The sequence below is a fragment of the Hemiscyllium ocellatum genome (genome assembly GCF_020745735.1).
Source record: "Hemiscyllium ocellatum isolate sHemOce1 chromosome 27 unlocalized genomic scaffold, sHemOce1.pat.X.cur. SUPER_27_unloc_10, whole genome shotgun sequence".
Lineage (NCBI taxonomy): Eukaryota > Metazoa > Chordata > Chondrichthyes > Orectolobiformes > Hemiscylliidae > Hemiscyllium > Hemiscyllium ocellatum.
The window spans coordinates 927,123-945,822 of NW_026867477.1; the positions used below are offsets into that span (position 1 = coordinate 927,123).

At 49.0% G+C, this 18,700-nt stretch overlaps 16 non-coding genes across 16 annotated transcripts; all 16 read right to left on the reverse strand.

Moving 5' to 3' along the window:
• Window positions 1–1,076: 1,076 nt before the first annotated feature.
• trnae-uuc (transfer RNA glutamic acid (anticodon UUC)) lies at window positions 1,077–1,148 on the reverse strand. The gene has a single exon. It is a non-coding gene; the product is annotated as a tRNA-Glu (tRNA).
• A 578-nt stretch (window positions 1,149–1,726) lies between these two features.
• Window positions 1,727–1,798, reverse strand: trnae-uuc (transfer RNA glutamic acid (anticodon UUC)). Its single transcript has one exon. It is a non-coding gene; the product is annotated as a tRNA-Glu (tRNA).
• A 578-nt stretch (window positions 1,799–2,376) lies between these two features.
• Window positions 2,377–2,448, reverse strand: trnae-uuc (transfer RNA glutamic acid (anticodon UUC)). Its single transcript has one exon. It is a non-coding gene; the product is annotated as a tRNA-Glu (tRNA).
• Window positions 2,449–3,026: 578 nt separating this feature from the next.
• On the reverse strand, window positions 3,027–3,098 carry trnae-uuc (transfer RNA glutamic acid (anticodon UUC)). Its single transcript has one exon. It is a non-coding gene; the product is annotated as a tRNA-Glu (tRNA).
• A 578-nt stretch (window positions 3,099–3,676) lies between these two features.
• On the reverse strand, window positions 3,677–3,748 carry trnae-uuc (transfer RNA glutamic acid (anticodon UUC)). Its single transcript has one exon. It is a non-coding gene; the product is annotated as a tRNA-Glu (tRNA).
• A 578-nt stretch (window positions 3,749–4,326) lies between these two features.
• Window positions 4,327–4,398, reverse strand: trnae-uuc (transfer RNA glutamic acid (anticodon UUC)). The gene has a single exon. It is a non-coding gene; the product is annotated as a tRNA-Glu (tRNA).
• A 578-nt stretch (window positions 4,399–4,976) lies between these two features.
• On the reverse strand, window positions 4,977–5,048 carry trnae-uuc (transfer RNA glutamic acid (anticodon UUC)). The gene has a single exon. It is a non-coding gene; the product is annotated as a tRNA-Glu (tRNA).
• A 578-nt stretch (window positions 5,049–5,626) lies between these two features.
• On the reverse strand, window positions 5,627–5,698 carry trnae-uuc (transfer RNA glutamic acid (anticodon UUC)). Its single transcript has one exon. It is a non-coding gene; the product is annotated as a tRNA-Glu (tRNA).
• Window positions 5,699–6,276: 578 nt separating this feature from the next.
• trnae-uuc (transfer RNA glutamic acid (anticodon UUC)) lies at window positions 6,277–6,348 on the reverse strand. Its single transcript has one exon. It is a non-coding gene; the product is annotated as a tRNA-Glu (tRNA).
• A 578-nt stretch (window positions 6,349–6,926) lies between these two features.
• On the reverse strand, window positions 6,927–6,998 carry trnae-uuc (transfer RNA glutamic acid (anticodon UUC)). Its single transcript has one exon. It is a non-coding gene; the product is annotated as a tRNA-Glu (tRNA).
• Window positions 6,999–7,576: 578 nt separating this feature from the next.
• On the reverse strand, window positions 7,577–7,648 carry trnae-uuc (transfer RNA glutamic acid (anticodon UUC)). The gene has a single exon. It is a non-coding gene; the product is annotated as a tRNA-Glu (tRNA).
• Window positions 7,649–8,226: 578 nt separating this feature from the next.
• On the reverse strand, window positions 8,227–8,298 carry trnae-uuc (transfer RNA glutamic acid (anticodon UUC)). Its single transcript has one exon. It is a non-coding gene; the product is annotated as a tRNA-Glu (tRNA).
• Window positions 8,299–8,876: 578 nt separating this feature from the next.
• Window positions 8,877–8,948, reverse strand: trnae-uuc (transfer RNA glutamic acid (anticodon UUC)). Its single transcript has one exon. It is a non-coding gene; the product is annotated as a tRNA-Glu (tRNA).
• Window positions 8,949–9,526: 578 nt separating this feature from the next.
• Window positions 9,527–9,598, reverse strand: trnae-uuc (transfer RNA glutamic acid (anticodon UUC)). Its single transcript has one exon. It is a non-coding gene; the product is annotated as a tRNA-Glu (tRNA).
• Window positions 9,599–10,176: 578 nt separating this feature from the next.
• trnae-uuc (transfer RNA glutamic acid (anticodon UUC)) lies at window positions 10,177–10,248 on the reverse strand. The gene has a single exon. It is a non-coding gene; the product is annotated as a tRNA-Glu (tRNA).
• Window positions 10,249–10,826: 578 nt separating this feature from the next.
• trnae-uuc (transfer RNA glutamic acid (anticodon UUC)) lies at window positions 10,827–10,898 on the reverse strand. The gene has a single exon. It is a non-coding gene; the product is annotated as a tRNA-Glu (tRNA).
• Window positions 10,899–18,700: the final 7,802 nt, after the last annotated feature.

Sequence of the window (18,700 nt, forward strand, 5' to 3'; positions counted from 1 at the left end):
CCGCTCCGCGCTTTTTTCCAAGAAAGGCGCGCAGGCGAGTCCCGGAGATGTGACTTGACTCTCTAGTCTCCCCAACGTTATAGAGATCGCATCGGGAGCAATGGATACTAAAAAAATTACATTGATGGATGTACCGGTGAAAGTCTTCTTCCTGCCGCAGCCCGGGTTCGATCCCCGGGCAGCGAGGCAATTTTCAGCAGAGCTACAAGAAGGGGCCGATGTCTCCCTGGTAGTCTTGTGGTTAGGATTTGGCGCCTTCACCGCCGCGACCCGGGTTCGATTCCCGGTCAGGGAAGCAGTTTTCTGCGGGCTATCCATTCGTCTGAAATACGCTGTACATTAGATTATTGATTGATCTTCGTCGTTCCTGGGTGCTGCAGTGTGAAGTAGCTCGTTGAAATAGCATCCTGATGCAGATTTGTTCACATATGTTGGGGTGATTACTTCTGCAGCTACAAACGAGTGAGCAATGCTCACTCTCTCGGCGGAGCAGGACAGGGCTATTTGGCAGTGTCTGTTTGTAGACGCGGTTACGTTTGTTTAACAGTTACAATTTAATTTTTTTAGTATCCATTGCTCCTGATGCGATCTCGAGAACATTGGGGAGACTAGAGAGTCAAGTCACATCTCCGCGACTCTCCTGCGCGCCTTTATAGGGAAAAAAGCGCGGAGTGGACCCAGAAGCTGGTGTAGCGCAAGCTTACCTGGGTAGGTTTTTTTTTCCCTGTAAAGGCGCGCAGAGGAGAGTCCCAGAGAAGTGACTTGCCTCTCCAGTCTCCCCAATGTTATAGAGATCACATCGGGAGCAATGGATACAAAAAATTACATTTAAACTGTTAAACAAACGTAACCGCGTCTACAAACAGGCACTGTCCTGCTCCGCCGAGAGAGTGAGGATTGTTCACTCGTTTATAGCTGCAGAAACAATCATCCCAACACATGCAAACAAATCCGCATCAGGATGCTATTACAACGAGCTACTTCACTCTGCAGCACCCAGGAACGACGAAGATCAATAAACAACCGTACAGCGCATTTCAGACGATTGGATAGCCCGTCGACCCGCTGAAAACTGCTTCCCTGACCGGGAATCGAACCCGGGCCGCGGCGGTGAAAGCGCCAAATCCTAACCACTAGACCACCAGGGAGACGTAGATTCATTCCTGTAGCTCTGCTGAACATTTCCTCTCTGCCCGGGAATCGTACCCGGGCTGCGGCAGTAAGAAGACTTCCACCGATCTCGAGAACATTGGGGAGACTAGAGAGTCAAGTCACATCTCCGCGACTCTCCTGCGCGCCTTTATAGGGAAAAAAGCGCGGAGTGGACCCAGAAGCTGGTGTAGCGCAAGCTTACCTGGGTAGGTTTATTTTTCCCTGTAAAGGCGCGCAGAGGAGAGTCCCAGAGAAGTGACTTGCCTCTCCAGTCTCCCCAATGTTATAGAGATCACATCGGGAGCAATGGATACAAAAAATTACATTTAAACTGTTAAACAAACGTAACCGCGTCTACAAACAGGCACTGTCCTGCTCCGCCGAGAGAGTGAGGATTGTTCACTCGTTTATAGCTGCAGAAACAATCATCCCAACACATGCAAACAAATCCGCATCAGGATGCTATTACAACGAGCTACTTCACTCTGCAGCACCCAGGAACGACGAAGATCAATAAACAACCGTACAGCGCATTTCAGACGATTGGATAGCCCGTCGACCCGCTGAAAACTGCTTCCCTGACCGGGAATCGAACCCGGGCCGCGGCGGTGAAAGCGCCAAATCCTAACCACTAGACCACCAGGGAGACGTAGATTCATTCCTGTAGCTCTGCTGAAAATTTCCTCTCTGCCCGGGAATCGTACCCGGGCTGCGGCAGTAAGAAGACTTCCACCGATCTCGAGAACATTGGGGAGACTAGAGAGTCAAGTCACATCTCCGCGACTCTCCTGCGCGCCTTTATAGGGAAAAAAGCGCGGAGTGGACCCAGAAGCTGGTGTAGCGCAAGCTTACCTGGGTAGGTTTTTTTTTCCCTGTAAAGGCGCGCAGAGGAGAGTCCCAGAGAAGTGACTTGCCTCTCCAGTCTCCCCAATGTTATAGAGATCACATCGGGAGCAATGGATACAAAAAATTACATTTAAACTGTTAAACAAACGTAACCGCGTCTACAAACAGGCACTGTCCTGCTCCGCCGAGAGAGTGAGGATTGTTCACTCGTTTATAGCTGCAGAAACAATCATCCCAACACATGCAAACAAATCCGCATCAGGATGCTATTACAACGAGCTACTTCACTCTGCAGCACCCAGCAACGACGAAGATCAATAAACAACCGTACAGCGCATTTCAGACGATTGGATAGCCCGTCGACCCGCTGAAAACTGCTTCCCTGACCGGGAATCGAACCCGGGCCGCGGCGGTGAAAGCGCCAAATCCTAACCACTAGACCACCAGGGAGACGTAGATTCATTCCTGTAGCTCTGCTGAAAATTTCCTCTCTGCCCGGGAATCGTACCCGGGCTGCGGCAGTAAGAAGACTTCCACCGATCTCGAGAACATTGGGGAGACTAGAGAGTCAAGTCACATCTCCGCGACTCTCCTGCGCGCCTTTATAGGGAAAAAAGCGCGGAGTGGACCCAGAAGCTGGTGTAGCGCAAGCTTACCTGGGTAGGTTTTTTTTTCCCTGTAAAGGCGCGCAGAGGAGAGTCCCAGAGAAGTGACTTGCCTCTCCAGTCTCCCCAATGTTATAGAGATCACATCGGGAGCAATGGATACAAAAAATTACATTTAAACTGTTAAACAAACGTAACCGCGTCTACAAACAGGCACTGTCCTGCTCCGCCGAGAGAGTGAGGATTGTTCACTCGTTTATAGCTGCAGAAACAATCATCCCAACACATGCAAACAAATCCGCATCAGGATGCTATTACAACGAGCTACTTCACTCTGCAGCACCCAGGAACGACGAAGATCAATAAACAACCGTACAGCGCATTTCAGACGATTGGATAGCCCGTCGACCCGCTGAAAACTGCTTCCCTGACCGGGAATCGAACCCGGGCCGCGGCGGTGAAAGCGCCAAATCCTAACCACTAGACCACCAGGGAGACGTAGATTCATTCCTGTAGCTCTGCTGAAAATTTCCTCTCTGCCCGGGAATCGTACCCGGGCTGCGGCAGTAAGAAGACTTCCACTGATCTCGAGAACATTGGGGAGACTAGAGAGTCAAGTCACATCTCCGCGACTCTCCTGCGCGCCTTTATAGGGTAAAAAGCGCGGAGTGGACCCAGAAGCTGGTGTAGCGCAAGCTTACCTGGGTAGGTTTTTTTTTCCCTGTAAAGGCGCGCAGAGGAGAGTCCCAGAGAAGTGACTTGCCTCTCCAGTCTCCCCAATGTTATAGAGATCACATCGGGAGCAATGGATACAAAAAATTACATTTAAACTGTTAAACAAACGTAACCGCGTCTACAAACAGGCACTGTCCTGCTCCGCCGAGAGAGTGAGGATTGTTCACTCGTTTATAGCTGCAGAAACAATCATCCCAACACATGCAAACAAATCCGCATCAGGATGCTATTACAACGAGCTACTTCACTCTGCAGCACCCAGGAACGACGAAGATCAATAAACAACCGTACAGCGCATTTCAGACGATTGGATAGCCCGTCGACCCGCTGAAAACTGCTTCCCTGACCGGGAATCGAACCCGGGCCGCGGCGGTGAAAGCGCCAAATCCTAACCACTAGACCACCAGGGAGACGTAGATTCATTCCTGTAGCTCTGCTGAAAATTTCCTCTCTGCCCGGGAATCGTACCCGGGCTGCGGCAGTAAGAAGACTTCCACCGATCTCGGGAACATTGGGGAGACTAGAGAGTCAAGTCACATCTCCGCGACTCTCCTGCGCGCCTTTATAGGGAAAAAAGCGCGGAGTGGACCCAGAAGCTGGTGTAGCGCAAGCTTACCTGGGTAGGTTTTTTTTTCCCTGTAAAGGCGCGCAGAGGAGAGTCCCAGAGAAGTGACTTGCCTCTCCAGTCTCCCCAATGTTATAGAGATCACATCGGGAGCAATGGATACAAAAAATTACATTTAAACTGTTAAACAAACGTAACCGCGTCTACAAACAGGCACTGTCCTGCTCCGCCGAGAGAGTGAGGATTGTTCACTCGTTTATAGCTGCAGAAACAATCATCCCAACACATGCAAACAAATCCGCATCAGGATGCTATTACAACGAGCTACTTCACTCTGCAGCACCCAGGAACGACGAAGATCAATAAACAACCGTACAGCGCATTTCAGACGATTGGATAGCCCGTCGACCCGCTGAAAACTGCTTCCCTGACCGGGAATCGAACCCGGGCCGCGGCGGTGAAAGCGCCAAATCCTAACCACTAGACCACCAGGGAGACGTAGATTCATCCCTGTAGCTCTGCTGAAAATTTCCTCTCTGCCCGGGAATCGTACCCGGGCTGCGGCAGTAAGAAGACTTCCACCGATCTCGAGAACATTGGGGAGACTAGAGAGTCAAGTCACATCTCCGCGACTCTCCTGCGCGCCTTTATAGGGAAAAAAGCGCGGAGTGGACCCAGAAGCTGGTGTAGCGCAAGCTTACCTGGGTAGGTTTTTTTTTCCCTGTAAAGGCGCGCAGAGGAGAGTCCCAGAGAAGTGACTTGCCTCTCCAGTCTCCCCAATGTTATAGAGATCACATCGGGAGCAATGGATACAAAAAATTACATTTAAACTGTTAAACAAACGTAACCGCGTCTACAAACAGGCACTGTCCTGCTCCGCCGAGAGAGTGAGGATTGTTCACTCGTTTATAGCTGCAGAAACAATCATCCCAACACATGCAAACAAATCCGCATCAGGATGCTATTACAACGAGCTACTTCACTCTGCAGCACCCAGGAACGACGAAGATCAATAAACCACCGTACAGCGCATTTCAGACGATTGGATAGCCCGTCGACCCGCTGAAAACTGCTTCCCTGACCGGGAATCGAACCCGGGCCGCGGCGGTGAAAGCGCCAAATCCTAACCACTAGACCACCAGGGAGACGTAGATTCATTCCTGTAGCTCTGCTGAAAATTTCCTCTCTGCCCGGGAATCGTACCCGGGCTGCGGCAGTAAGAAGACTTCCACCGATCTCGAGAACATTGGGGAGACTAGAGAGTCAAGTCACATCTCCGCGACTCTCCTGCGCGCCTTTATAGGGAAAAAAGCGCGGAGTGGACCCAGAAGCTGGTGTAGCGCAAGCTTACCTGGGTAGGTTTTTTTTTCCCTGTAAAGGCGCGCAGAGGAGAGTCCCAGAGAAGTGACTTGCCTCTCCAGTCTCCCCAATGTTATAGAGATCACATCGGGAGCAATGGATACAAAAAATTACATTTAAACTGTTAAACAAACGTAACCGCGTCTACAAACAGGCACTGTCCTGCTCCGCCGAGAGAGTGAGGATTGTTCACTCGTTTATAGCTGCAGAAACAATCATCCCAACACATGCAAACAAATCCGCATCAGGATGCTATTACAACGAGCTACTACACTCTGCAGCACCCAGGAACGACGAAGATCAATAAACAACCGTACAGCGCATTTCAGACGATTGGATAGCCCGTCGACCCGCTGAAAACTGCTTCCCTGACCGGGAATCGAACCCGGGCCGCGGCGGTGAAAGCGCCAAATCCTAACCACTAGACCACCAGGGAGACGTAGATTCATTCCTGTAGCTCTGCTGAAAATTTCCTCTCTGCCCGGGAATCGTACCCGGGCTGCGGCAGTAAGAAGACTTCCACCGATCTCGAGAACATTGGGGAGACTAGAGAGTCAAGTCACATCTCCGCGACTCTCCTGCGCGCCTTTATAGGGAAAAAAGCGCGGAGTGGACCCAGAAGCTGGTGTAGCGCAAGCTTACCTGGGTAGGTTTTTTTTTCCCTGTAAAGGCGCGCAGAGGAGAGTCCCAGAGAAGTGACTTGCCTCTCCAGTCTCCCCAATGTTATAGAGATCACATCGGGAGCAATGGATACAAAAAATTACATTTAAACTGTTAAACAAACGTAACCGCGTCTACAAACAGGCACTGTCCTGCTCCGCCGAGAGAGTGAGGATTGTTCACTCGTTTATAGCTGCAGAAACAATCATCCCAACACATGCAAACAAATCCGCATCAGGATGCTATTACAACGAGCTACTTCACTCTGCAGCACCCAGGAACGACGAAGATCAATAAACAACCGTACAGCGCATTTCAGACGATTGGATAGCCCGTCGACCCGCTGAAAACTGCTTCCCTGACCGGGAATCGAACCCGGGCCGCGGCGGTGAAAGCGCCAAATCCTAACCACTAGACCACCAGGGAGACGTAGATTCATTCCTGTAGCTCTGCTGAAAATTTCCTCTCTGCCCGGGAATCGTACCCGGGCTGCGGCAGTAAGAAGACTTCCACCGATCTCGAGAACATTGGGGAGACTAGAGAGTCAAGTCACATCTCCGCGACTCTCCTGCGCGCCTTTATAGGGAAAAAAGCGCGGAGTGGACCCAGAAGCTGGTGTAGCGCAAGCTTACCTGGGTAGGTTTTTTTTTCCCTGTAAAGGCGCGCAGAGGAGAGTCCCAGAGAAGTGACTTGCCTCTCCAGTCTCCCCAATGTTATAGAGATCACATCGGGAGCAATGGATACAAAAAATTACATTTAAACTGTTAAACAAACGTAACCGCGTCTACAAACAGGCACTGTCCTGCTCCGCCGAGAGAGTGAGGATTGTTCACTCGTTTATAGCTGCAGAAACAATCATCCCAACACATGCAAACAAATCCGCATCAGGATGCTATTACAACGAGCTACTTCACTCTGCAGCACCCAGGAACGACGAAGATCAATAAACAACCGTACAGCGCATTTCAGACGATTGGATAGCCCGTCGACCCGCTGAAAACTGCTTCCCTGACCGGGAATCGAACCCGGGCCGCGGCGGTGAAAGCGCCAAATCCTAACCACTAGACCACCAGGGAGACGTAGATTCATTCCTGTAGCTCTGCTGAAAATTTCCTCTCTGCCCGGGAATCGTACCCGGGCTGCGGCAGTAAGAAGACTTCCACCGATCTCGAGAACATTGGGGAGACTAGAGAGTCAAGTCACATCTCCGCGACTCTCCTGCGCGCCTTTATAGGGAAAAAAGCGCGGAGTGGACCCAGAAGCTGGTGTAGCGCAAGCTTACCTGGGTAGGTTTTTTTTTCCCTGTAAAGGCGCGCAGAGGAGAGTCCCAGAGAAGTGACTTGCCTCTCCAGTCTCCCCAATGTTATAGAGATCACATCGGGAGCAATGGATACAAAAAATTACATTTAAACTGTTAAACAAACGTAACCGCGTCTACAAACAGGCACTGTCCTGCTCCGCCGAGAGAGTGAGGATTGTTCACTCGTTTATAGCTGCAGAAACAATCATCCCAACACATGCAAACAAATCCGCATCAGGATGCTATTACAACGAGCTACTTCACTCTGCAGCACCCAGGAACGACGAAGATCAATAAACAACCGTACAGCGCATTTCAGACGATTGGATAGCCCGTCGACCCGCTGAAAACTGCTTCCCTGACCGGGAATCGAACCCGGGCCGCGGCGGTGAAAGCGCCAAATCCTAACCACTAGACCACCAGGGAGACGTAGATTCATTCCTGTAGCTCTGCTGAAAATTTCCTCTCTGCCCGGGAATCGTACCCGGGCTGCGGCAGTAAGAAGACTTCCACCGATCTCGAGAACATTGGGGAGACTAGAGAGTCAAGTCACATCTCCGCGACTCTCCTGCGCGCCTTTATAGGGAAAAAAGCGCGGAGTGGACCCAGAAGCTGGTGTAGCGCAAGCTTACCTGGGTAGGTTTTTTTTTCCCTGTAAAGGCGCGCAGAGGAGAGTCCCAGAGAAGTGACTTGCCTCTCCAGTCTCCCCAATGTTATAGAGATCACATCGGGAGCAATGGATACAAAAAATTACATTTAAACTGTTAAACAAACGTAACCGCGTCTACAAACAGGCACTGTCCTGCTCCGCCGAGAGAGTGAGGATTGTTCACTCGTTTATAGCTGCAGAAACAATCATCCCAACACATGCAAACAAATCCGCATCAGGATGCTATTACAACGAGCTACTTCACTCTGCAGCACCCAGGAACGACGAAGATCAATAAACAACCGTACAGCGCATTTCAGACGATTGGATAGCCCGTCGACCCGCTGAAAACTGCTTCCCTGACCGGGAATCGAACCCGGGCCGCGGCGGTGAAAGCGCCAAATCCTAACCACTAGACCACCAGGGAGACGTAGATTCATTCCTGTAGCTCTGCTGAAAATTTCCTCTCTGCCCGGGAATCGTACCCGGGCTGCGGCAGTAAGAAGACTTCCACCGATCTCGAGAACATTGGGGAGACTAGAGAGTCAAGTCACATCTCCGCGACTCTCCTGCGCGCCTTTATAGGGAAAAAAGCGCGGAGTGGACCCAGAAGCTGGTGTAGCGCAAGCTTACCTGGGTAGGTTTTTTTTTCCCTGTAAAGGCGCGCAGAGGAGAGTCCCAGAGAAGTGACTTGCCTCTCCAGTCTCCCCAATGTTATAGAGATCACATCGGGAGCAATGGATACAAAAAATTACATTTAAACTGTTAAACAAACGTAACCGCGTCTACAAACAGGCACTGTCCTGCTCCGCCGAGAGAGTGAGGATTGTTCACTCGTTTATAGCTGCAGAAACAATCATCCCAACACATGCAAACAAATCCGCATCAGGATGCTATTACAACGAGCTACTTCACTCTGCAGCACCCAGGAACGACGAAGATCAATAAACAACCGTACAGCGCATTTCAGACGATTGGATAGCCCGTCGACCCGCTGAAAACTGCTTCCCTGACCGGGAATCGAACCCGGGCCGCGGCGGTGAAAGCGCCAAATCCTAACCACTAGACCACCAGGGAGACGTAGATTCATTCCTGTAGCTCTGCTGAAAATTTCCTCTCTGCCCGGGAATCGTACCCGGGCTGCGGCAGTAAGAAGACTTCCACCGATCTCGAGAACATTGGGGAGACTAGAGAGTCAAGTCACATCTCCGCGACTCTCCTGCGCGCCTTTATAGGGAAAAAAGCGCGGAGTGGACCCAGAAGCTGGTGTAGCGCAAGCTTACCTGGGTAGGTTTTTTTTTCCCTGTAAAGGCGCGCAGAGGAGAGTCCCAGAGAAGTGACTTGCCTCTCCAGTCTCCCCAATGTTATAGAGATCACATCGGGAGCAATGGATACAAAAAATTACATTTAAACTGTTAAACAAACGTAACCGCGTCTACAAACAGGCACTGTCCTGCTCCGCCGAGAGAGTGAGGATTGTTCACTCGTTTATAGCTGCAGAAACAATCATCCCAACACATGCAAACAAATCCGCATCAGGATGCTATTACAACGAGCTACTTCACTCTGCAGCACCCAGGAACGACGAAGATCAATAAACAACCGTACAGCGCATTTCAGACGATTGGATAGCCCGTCGACCCGCTGAAAACTGCTTCCCTGACCGGGAATCGAACCCGGGCCGCGGCGGTGAAAGCGCCAAATCCTAACCACTAGACCACCAGGGAGACGTAGATTCATTCCTGTAGCTCTGCTGAAAATTTCCTCTCTGCCCGGGAATCGTACCCGGGCTGCGGCAGTAAGAAGACTTCCACCGATCTCGAGAACATTGGGGAGACTAGAGAGTCAAGTCACATCTCCGCGACTCTCCTGCGCGCCTTTATAGGGAAAAAAGCGCGGAGTGGACCCAGAAGCTGGTGTAGCGCAAGCTTACCTGGGTAGGTTTTTTTTTCCCTGTAAAGGCGCGCAGAGGAGAGTCCCAGAGAAGTGACTTGCCTCTCCAGTCTCCCCAATGTTATAGAGATCACATCGGGAGCAATGGATACAAAAAATTACATTTAAACTGTTAAACAAACGTAACCGCGTCTACAAACAGGCACTGTCCTGCTCCGCCGAGAGAGTGAGGATTGTTCACTCGTTTATAGCTGCAGAAACAATCATCCCAACACATGCAAACAAATCCGCATCAGGATGCTATTACAACGAGCTACTTCACTCTGCAGCACCCAGGAACGACGAAGATCAATAAACAACCGTACAGCGCATTTCAGACGATTGGATAGCCCGTCGACCCGCTGAAAACTGCTTCCCTGACCGGGAATCGAACCCGGGCCGCGGCGGTGAAAGCGCCAAATCCTAACCACTAGACCACCAGGGAGACGTAGATTCATTCCTGTAGCTCTGCTGAAAATTTCCTCTCTGCCCGGGAATCGTACCCGGGCTGCGGCAGTAAGAAGACTTCCACCGATCTCGAGAACATTGGGGAGACTAGAGAGTCAAGTCACATCTCCGCGACTCTCCTGCGCGCCTTTATAGGGAAAAAAGCGCGGAGTGGACCCAGAAGCTGGTGTAGCGCAAGCTTACCTGGGTAGGTTTTTTTTTCCCTGTAAAGGCGCGCAGAGGAGAGTCCCAGAGAAGTGACTTGCCTCTCCAGTCTCCCCAATGTTATAGAGATCACATCGGGAGCAATGGATACAAAAAATTACATTTAAACTGTTAAACAAACGTAACCGCGTCTACAAACAGGCACTGTCCTGCTCCGCCGAGAGAGTGAGGATTGTTCACTCGTTTATAGCTGCAGAAACAATCATCCCAACACATGCAAACAAATCCGCATCAGGATGCTATTACAACGAGCTACTTCACTCTGCAGCACCCAGGAACGACGAAGATCAATAAACAACCGTACAGCGCATTTCAGACGATTGGATAGCCCGTCGACCCGCTGAAAACTGCTTCCCTGACCGGGAATCGAACCCGGGCCGCGGCGGTGAAAGCGCCAAATCCTAACCACTAGACCACCAGGGAGACGTAGATTCATTCCTGTAGCTCTGCTGAAAATTTCCTCTCTGCCCGGGAATCGTACCCGGGCTGCGGCAGTAAGAAGACTTCCACCGATCTCGAGAACATTGGGGAGACTAGAGAGTCAAGTCACATCTCCGCGACTCTCCTGCGCGCCTTTATAGGGAAAAAAGCGCGGAGTGGACCCAGAAGCTGGTGTAGCGCAAGCTTACCTGGGTAGGTTTTTTTTCCCTGTAAAGGCGCGCAGGAGAGGAACCCCAGGCACTACAGGGGTAGTGCCTCCCACCCGCCCTCCTCCTCTAACCTGATAATAAGACCCGTTGTGGTAAGCAGGTAAGTGCTGCGTTTTGCTGGTTCTATTCTTTAGACCTAGCATTTTTTAAAGGTTACTTTTAGTGGGATGGTAGTGAAGGCAGTGCAATGTTCCTCTTGCGACATGTTTGAGGTGAGGGATGCCATGGTCGTCCCTGCTGATTACACTTGCAGGAAGTGTACTCATCTCCAGCTCCTCCAAGACTGTGTTCGGGAACTTGAGCTGGAGTTGGATGAACTTCGAATCATTTGTGTGCGGAGGGGGTCATAGATCAGAACTTTAGGGAACCAGTAATTCCAAAGATTGCAGACAGATGGGTGACAGTGAGGGGAACTTGGAGAAAGCAGCCAGTGCAGCAACCCCCTGCGGTCGTTCCACTCATGAACAAGTATACCATTTTGGATAATTGTGGGGGGGGTGGTGACTTACCAGCGGTAAGCAATGGGGTTCAGGCCTCTGGCACGGAGCCTATTCCTGTTGCTCAGAAGGGAAGTTTGGAGAAGAGCAGACCAATAGTTATTGGGGACTCGATAGTTTGGTGCACAGATAGGCGGTTTTGTGGGGGCGAGAGAGACTCACGACTGGTATGTTGCCTCCCAGGTGCAAGGGCAAGTGACGTCTCTGATCGTGTTTTCCGGGTCCTGAAGGGGGTGGGGGAGCAGCCTGAAGTCGTAGTCCACGTTGGCCCCAAAGACATAGGTAGGTAGAAGGATGAGGATGGTAGGCAGGCTTTCAGGGAGCTAGGTTGGAAGCTCAGAGTTAGAACAAACAGAGTTGTTGTCTCTGGTTTGTTACCCGTGCCACGTGATAGCGAGTCGAGGAATAGTGAGAGAGAACAGTTAAATGCTTGGCTACAGTGATGGTGCAGGAGCGAGGGATTCCGGTATCTGGATAACTGGGCTTCTTTCTGGGGAAGGTGGGAACTATATAAACAGGATAGTCTACACCTGAACCTGAGGGGCACCAGTATCCTTGGGGGGATGTTTGCTAGTGCTCTTTTGGGGGGTTTAAACTAACTCTGCAGGGGTATGGGTACCTAGACTGTAGCTTTAGGGTGCAGGACCTTGAGTGTAGGGAGGTTAGGAACATGGCATCAATCTCGAAGGAGGGTGCCTCTAAACAGGAATGTGACTTGAAGTGTATATACTTCAATGCGAGAAGTATACGAAATAATGTAGGTGAACTTGCAGCGTGGGTTGGTACCTGGGATTTCGATGTTGTGGCTATTACGGAGACATGGGTAGGACTGACTGTTGCAGGTTCCAGGGTTTAAATGCTTTAGTAGGGTCAGAGGTTGGGGTAAAAGAGGGGGAGGTGTGGCATTGCTTGTCAAGGATAGTATTACAGCGGTAAAAGGACGATGGATGAAGACTCGCCATTTGAGGAAGTTTGGGCTGAGGTTAGAAATAGTAAAGGTGAGGTCACCCTGTTAGGAGTTTTCTACAGACCTACTAATAGTCCGAGAGACATAGAAGAAAGGATTGCGAGGATGATTCAGGAGAAGAGTGAGAGTAATAGGATGGTTGTTATGGGGGACTTTAACTTTCCAGATATTGACTGGGAAAGCTATAGCTCGAGTACGTTAGCTAGGTCGGTGTTTGTCTAATGGGTTCAGGAGGGTTTCCTGACACAATATGTTGACAGGCCAACAAGAGGTGAGGCCGTACTGGATTTGGTTCTGGGTAACGAATCAGGCCAGGTATTAGAATTGGAGGTAGGTGGGCACTTTGGGGACAGTGACCACAATTCGGTGATTTTTACTCTGGTGATGGAGAGGGATAAGTGTGCACTGCAGGGCAAGAGTTATAGCTGGGGGCAGGGAAATTATGATGCGGTGAGGCATGACTTAGGATGCGTGGCTTGGAAAAGTAGGCTTCAAGGGAAGGGCACAATCGATATGTGGAGCTTGTTCAAGGAGCAACTATTGAGTGTCCTTGATAAGTATGTACCTGTCAGGCAGGGAGTAAAGGGTAGTGTAAGGGAGCTGTGGTTTAATAATGAATTGGAATCCCTTGTTAAAGTGAAGAGGGTGGCCTATGTAAAGATGAGGCGTGAAGGTTCAATTGGGGTGATTGAAGTTTATAAGGTAGCCAGGGAGGATCTAAAGAGAGAGTTAAGAGCAGCAAGGAGGGGACATGAAAAGTCCTTGGTTGGTAGGATTAGGGAAAACCCAAAGGCTTTCTATAGGTATGTTAGGAATAAAAGAATGACTAGGGTAGGAAAAGGTCCAATCATGCATAGATGTGGGAAGTTGCGCGTGGAGGCTGAAGAGATTGGGGAGACACTGAATGAATACTTTTTGTCAGTATTCACTGAGGAACAGGACATTGTTGCGGATGTGAATATTGAGTCACAATTAATTAGAATGGATAGCTTTGAAGTATGTAGGGAAGAGGTATTGGAAATTCTGGAAAGGGTGAAAATATATAGGTCCCCTGGGCCTGATGGCATTTATCCTAGGATTCTCTGGAAAGCAAGGGAGGAGATTGCAGAGCAATTGGCCTTGATTTTTATGTCCTTGTTGTCTACAGGAATAGTGCCAGAAGACTGGAGGATAGCAAATGTGGTTCCCTTGTTCAACCCTGGTCTTTCAATTGATATCCTTCAGAAAAATTAACAAAGTAAGTGTGCTGTTAAATGAACATAGCATCGGCACCAAATTCCTATAAACTGCCAGATGCCTTCTGATCACACGTTATCCAGGACACCAAAACTGAAAACTGTCATGCAGTCAGCCAGCCTTAAGAATCACCTAAGTGAAGCTTTCCTCCATACACAATGACATAGAACAAAATGCTGTCAAAGATGCTGCAAAGGGAGCTGAATCAAGGACATGAAAATAAAATATCAAGGCCGCTTGAGAAAAGAAAGCCATTTAAGTTGCTGAATAACTTCCTTCTATTCTATTAAATGAAAAAGATGACAAGAAATATAGAATGTTATTAGAAGGTGAAACATATTAGCCATTAAACTTTTACAACAGTGAATAATAATAGATATACTCAAAGTGAAGCAACACATATGTACTGTTTATAACAATGTGCTAATCCCTTAAATGCTGCTCAGTTCCATGAGAAACTACCCCTTTATTTGTGTACGTGAGGAAAGAAGCTATCCATTTCTAGGGTGCAAATTGTATTCAAATGAATGTGCCAAATTAAGGAAAAAAGTGAAAATACATTTAAGAGGGACAGAGAGCATCTGAGCACCTTTGCAGAGTCTTGTCCCTCCCTGGATTCACTGCAGTTGCAATCAGTGAACAGTTTTCCCCCATCTCTCCCTCCCAAGATGAAGAATGGAAAAGGGGAGACATTGCTTTGCTCCTCGGTGTTGTCTAGAGGAGGGAGTTTTACTCTGAAATTGAATGAAGATAGAGCTTCATTCCGGACTGCAACTTCCTTCCATTGTCCAACATGTGAGTACGGCACTTTCTGAGGAGGGGAGGCTTGTCAGGATAGATGCCAATAAAATGCTTCCTTGTCAGAGAATCTAGAACTCGATGACACAGATTATTAATAAGGGCTTTCCCATATCAGGCAGAGTGAGGAATTTATTCTCTCTTCTTTATTGCAATGCTCCCACACAGAGAGTAATAGAGACAGGCTCTTTGAATGTATTTAAGGCTGAACTGAACTGAATTTTGAGTGACAGGGAATGAAAGGTTATTGAGTACAGGTAGCAAATGAAGTTAACACTACAGCAGGACATGCATGATCTTCTTAATTGGAAAGTAAGCCTGATGAATGGCAGTGGCAAGAGATTTAACACGTTCCATGTGTGAGTGGTGCTTCAAACAGTTGTCAAAGCTGGACAGAGACATGGATTCCCACATCATAGAGAAACCGTGGAAATGTGAGGACTGTGGGAAGGAATTCAAAATTCCATCTTTGCTTGAACGTCATTGCCATGGTCACACCGGGGAGCAGCCATTTACCTATTCCATGTGCAGCAAGGGCTTCATTCATTTATCCACCCTGGTGATCCACTGGTAGAGTTTCACGAGGAAAAGACCTTTCATCTGCTTCGTGTGTGGGAAGGAGTTCTTTTATTTATCACCCTGGTGACCCACCAGCCGGCTCACACCGGAGAGAGGCCGTTCGCCTGCTCTAAGTGCATGAACGGATTCACCCAGTCATCCGCCTTGCTGATCCACCAATAGGTCCATACCAGGGAAGAGACCATCCTGCTGCTGTGTCTGCATGAAGGTATTCATTAATTTGTCTGCCCTGCTTATGCATCTTCGAGTTTACACCAGGAAGAGACTGTTCTCCTGCTCCATGTGCAGGAAGGCGTTCATTCATTTATCCACCCTGGTGAACCACCAGCAGGTTCACACTGGGGAGAGGTCATTCACTCGGTCCAAGTGTGGGAAGGGATCCACTAACTCCTCTGACCTGCAGACAAACCGGCACATTCACACCAGGGAGAGGGTGTTCACCTGCGTCGTCTGTGGGAAAGGGTTTAGCCATTCATCCATTCTGCTGGCGCACAGGCGCATCCACACTGAGGATAGACCGTTCTCCTGGTCTGTGTATGGTAAGGGATTCACAGATTATTCCAGTTGCAGAGAAACCAGCAGGTTCACATTGGGTAAAGGCCTTTCACCTGCTCCAAGTGCGGAAAGGGATTTAGTCAGTCATCCCGTCTGCTCAGACACCAATCCAGTCACACCAAGCAGAGCACGTTTGGAATCTTTGTGGGTGTGACTTGTATTAGTATTCAAGAGGAAGGGGAGTATTGCTGAGGCTGGACTGACTGCAGGTAAAGTAGGTGGCGGTGCATGGCTGATAGCATGGAGCATAGGATCCGGAAAGAGAATTGTTGCTGAAGGTTTTGAATTTGTAGGTGCACTGGGTATCCTGATCAGGTTCAAACTGTGTTGGGCTGAATGTGGTCCGGAGTCCATGTGAGATCAGATGGTTCCATAGGCAGTTCTGAGGAATAGCTGATCCTGATGAAGGGCTTCTGCCTGAACATCGATCCTGATAAAGGGCTTATGCCCAAAACATCGATTCTCCTGCTCCTGGGATGCTGCCTGACCTGCTGTCCTTTTCCAGCAATACACTCTCGACTATTAATACTCAAGAGTGCTGACATTTACTGGTCAGTTGAGCACCTATTAAGACACACTTACTGTGTTGGAACATGCAGTGGAGTCGGGAGATGTAGACCTGTCATGTTTGACTCTGTGAAGAAATCAATCCCATGGAAAGATTGGCTCCAGTTTGTCCCTTCCCCAGGAAGCTGTCAGGACGATAACATGGGAAACAGAGAATGCTTGTCCATTACTGAAGGTTGAACAAATTGGAAAAATGAGAGTTTCTGATAATGTCTTACAATCCTGGTGGCTTTTGGAGGTATTTTTGAAATTGTCATGGTCTGTGTGACCCACTGATGTTCCCGGGGCCGGGCCACACCACAAATGGCAGGATGGAGAAGGGAATGCAGACATGGGTTATATCCCTACTATAGAGTCATAGAACTTGACCGCATGGAAACAGACCTTTCCATCCAACTCATCCATGTTGACCAGTTATCCCAAATTGGTGAGGCCACTTCTGAAATATTGTGTTCAATTCTGGCCTTCTTGCTATCAGAAGAATGTTAAAGTTGAAAGGTTTCAGAAAAGATGTGCAAGGATGTTGCCAGGCTTGGAGGCTTTGAGCTCGAGGGAGAGTCATAGAGCCTTAGAATCATAGAGACGTACATACAGAAACAGACCATTCATTCCAAATTGTCCATGCTGACTAGACATCCAAACCTTAACTAGTCCCATTTGCCAGCACTTGGTCCATATCCCTCGATCCCTTCCTATTCATATACCCATCCAGTTGCCATTTTGAATGTTGTCATTGTAGCAGCCTCCACCACTTCCTTTAATAGCGCATTCCATACATGTGCCACCCTCTGCGTGAAAAAGTTGCCCCTTAGGTCCCTTTTCTCACCGTAAACTTATGCCTGCTAGTTCTGGACTCCCACATCCAGGGAAAGAAACATTGTCTATTTCCCCTATCCATGCCCTTCATGATTTTATAAACGCGTATAATGTCACCCCTCACCCTCTGACACTCCAGAGAAATTAGCCCTATATTGGTCAGAGCATTGAGTATATGAATTGGGAGGTCTCTGTCCAATGGTCACTTACTGTTCCCTTCAATAATTCTATAATTGGAAGTATATGACAAAACTAAAGGACAAAAATACAACAGATAATTGTATTTGAATCTCAGAGGCTAGCACATTGAATATATCACCATTTAATAACACTCGATAGATCTCTGTCCCTTCTCAAGTTCCAGTCCTGATAAATGCCTTGCGGATCTGAAAGCCTTGAGAGACTGAGAGAATCTGAAACCCCTTCTATTTGATTAACTTCCTCTTTTTCCAGCTGCTATATTGAATAGTTTTACCCCTCCCCCTCTCATTCCCCGTCTCCAAGCCAGGATGACGAATGGAAAGGGGAGACATTGATTTGTTCGCAGATGTTTCCCAGAGGGAGGGAGTTTCCCTCTGAAACTGGCCTCGACCCGCGTTGTGACGTTCACGATGGAGGGCGGGGCGTCCTGAAGGAGCCAATAGGAATTGCAGCGCCGACCGGTGATGTCGCTGTGTTCTAGGTCCTTTTGGAGAACGGCCCGTACGTCGCACAATGACATGAACCATACTTGTCGACTGACCAATTGCAAACCCTGGAGAACCAGAAAGGAGTCTGGTCCTCCTGCCAATCAGAGCTCACCTATTGTCTAAATGAGCTCGGGAAGTTGCTACTACTTCTCTGAATGAAGATAGAGCTTCAGCCCAGACTGCAACTTCCTTCCTCTGTCCAACATCTGTGAGTACGGCACTTTCTTTCTACACCCTTCCCATCCTTTTCAATTTCTTTTCTCATTCTGGGGTTAAACTGATATCCCTGCCCTACCTCAGCTCCTCAGAGCACATCTCTGTTATGCTAATCCCAGTATACAGGCGTGTCAGACCGGTTCTGAAGCAGGTAAAACCAGGCCAGGTGGAGCCATTTCTGCTCTTCAAGACTGTTTTGAGCGCACTGACTGGTGGGTGTTCAGGGAGATGACAAATGATAGCAATTCCATCAATTTAGAGGAGTACATGGTGTCGGCTATTTCCTACGTTAGCAAGTGTATTGACGGTGTCATTTTGTCCAAGACCATCACTTCTTGCCCCAACCAGAAGCCATGAATGACTGCAAAGGTGTGTGCAGTGCTGAGGACCTGCGATTCTACCTTCATAGCAGATGACAAGGCGGGCCTAACAACAGTGAGGGCCAACCTGACCCGGGTATCAAAGAGTCAAAATGTGCATACACACAAAAAATACACAGCCACTTTCAGGACAGCAGTGATAAACTGAGCGTGTGGAAGGCCATCCAGGGCATCATGACCCACCGAACAGCATTGTCTGGTTGCGCTGGTGGTGCCTCCCCACTGCTGGATGAGTTGAACAACTTTTTATGCATAGTTTGAGGCACAAAATTATG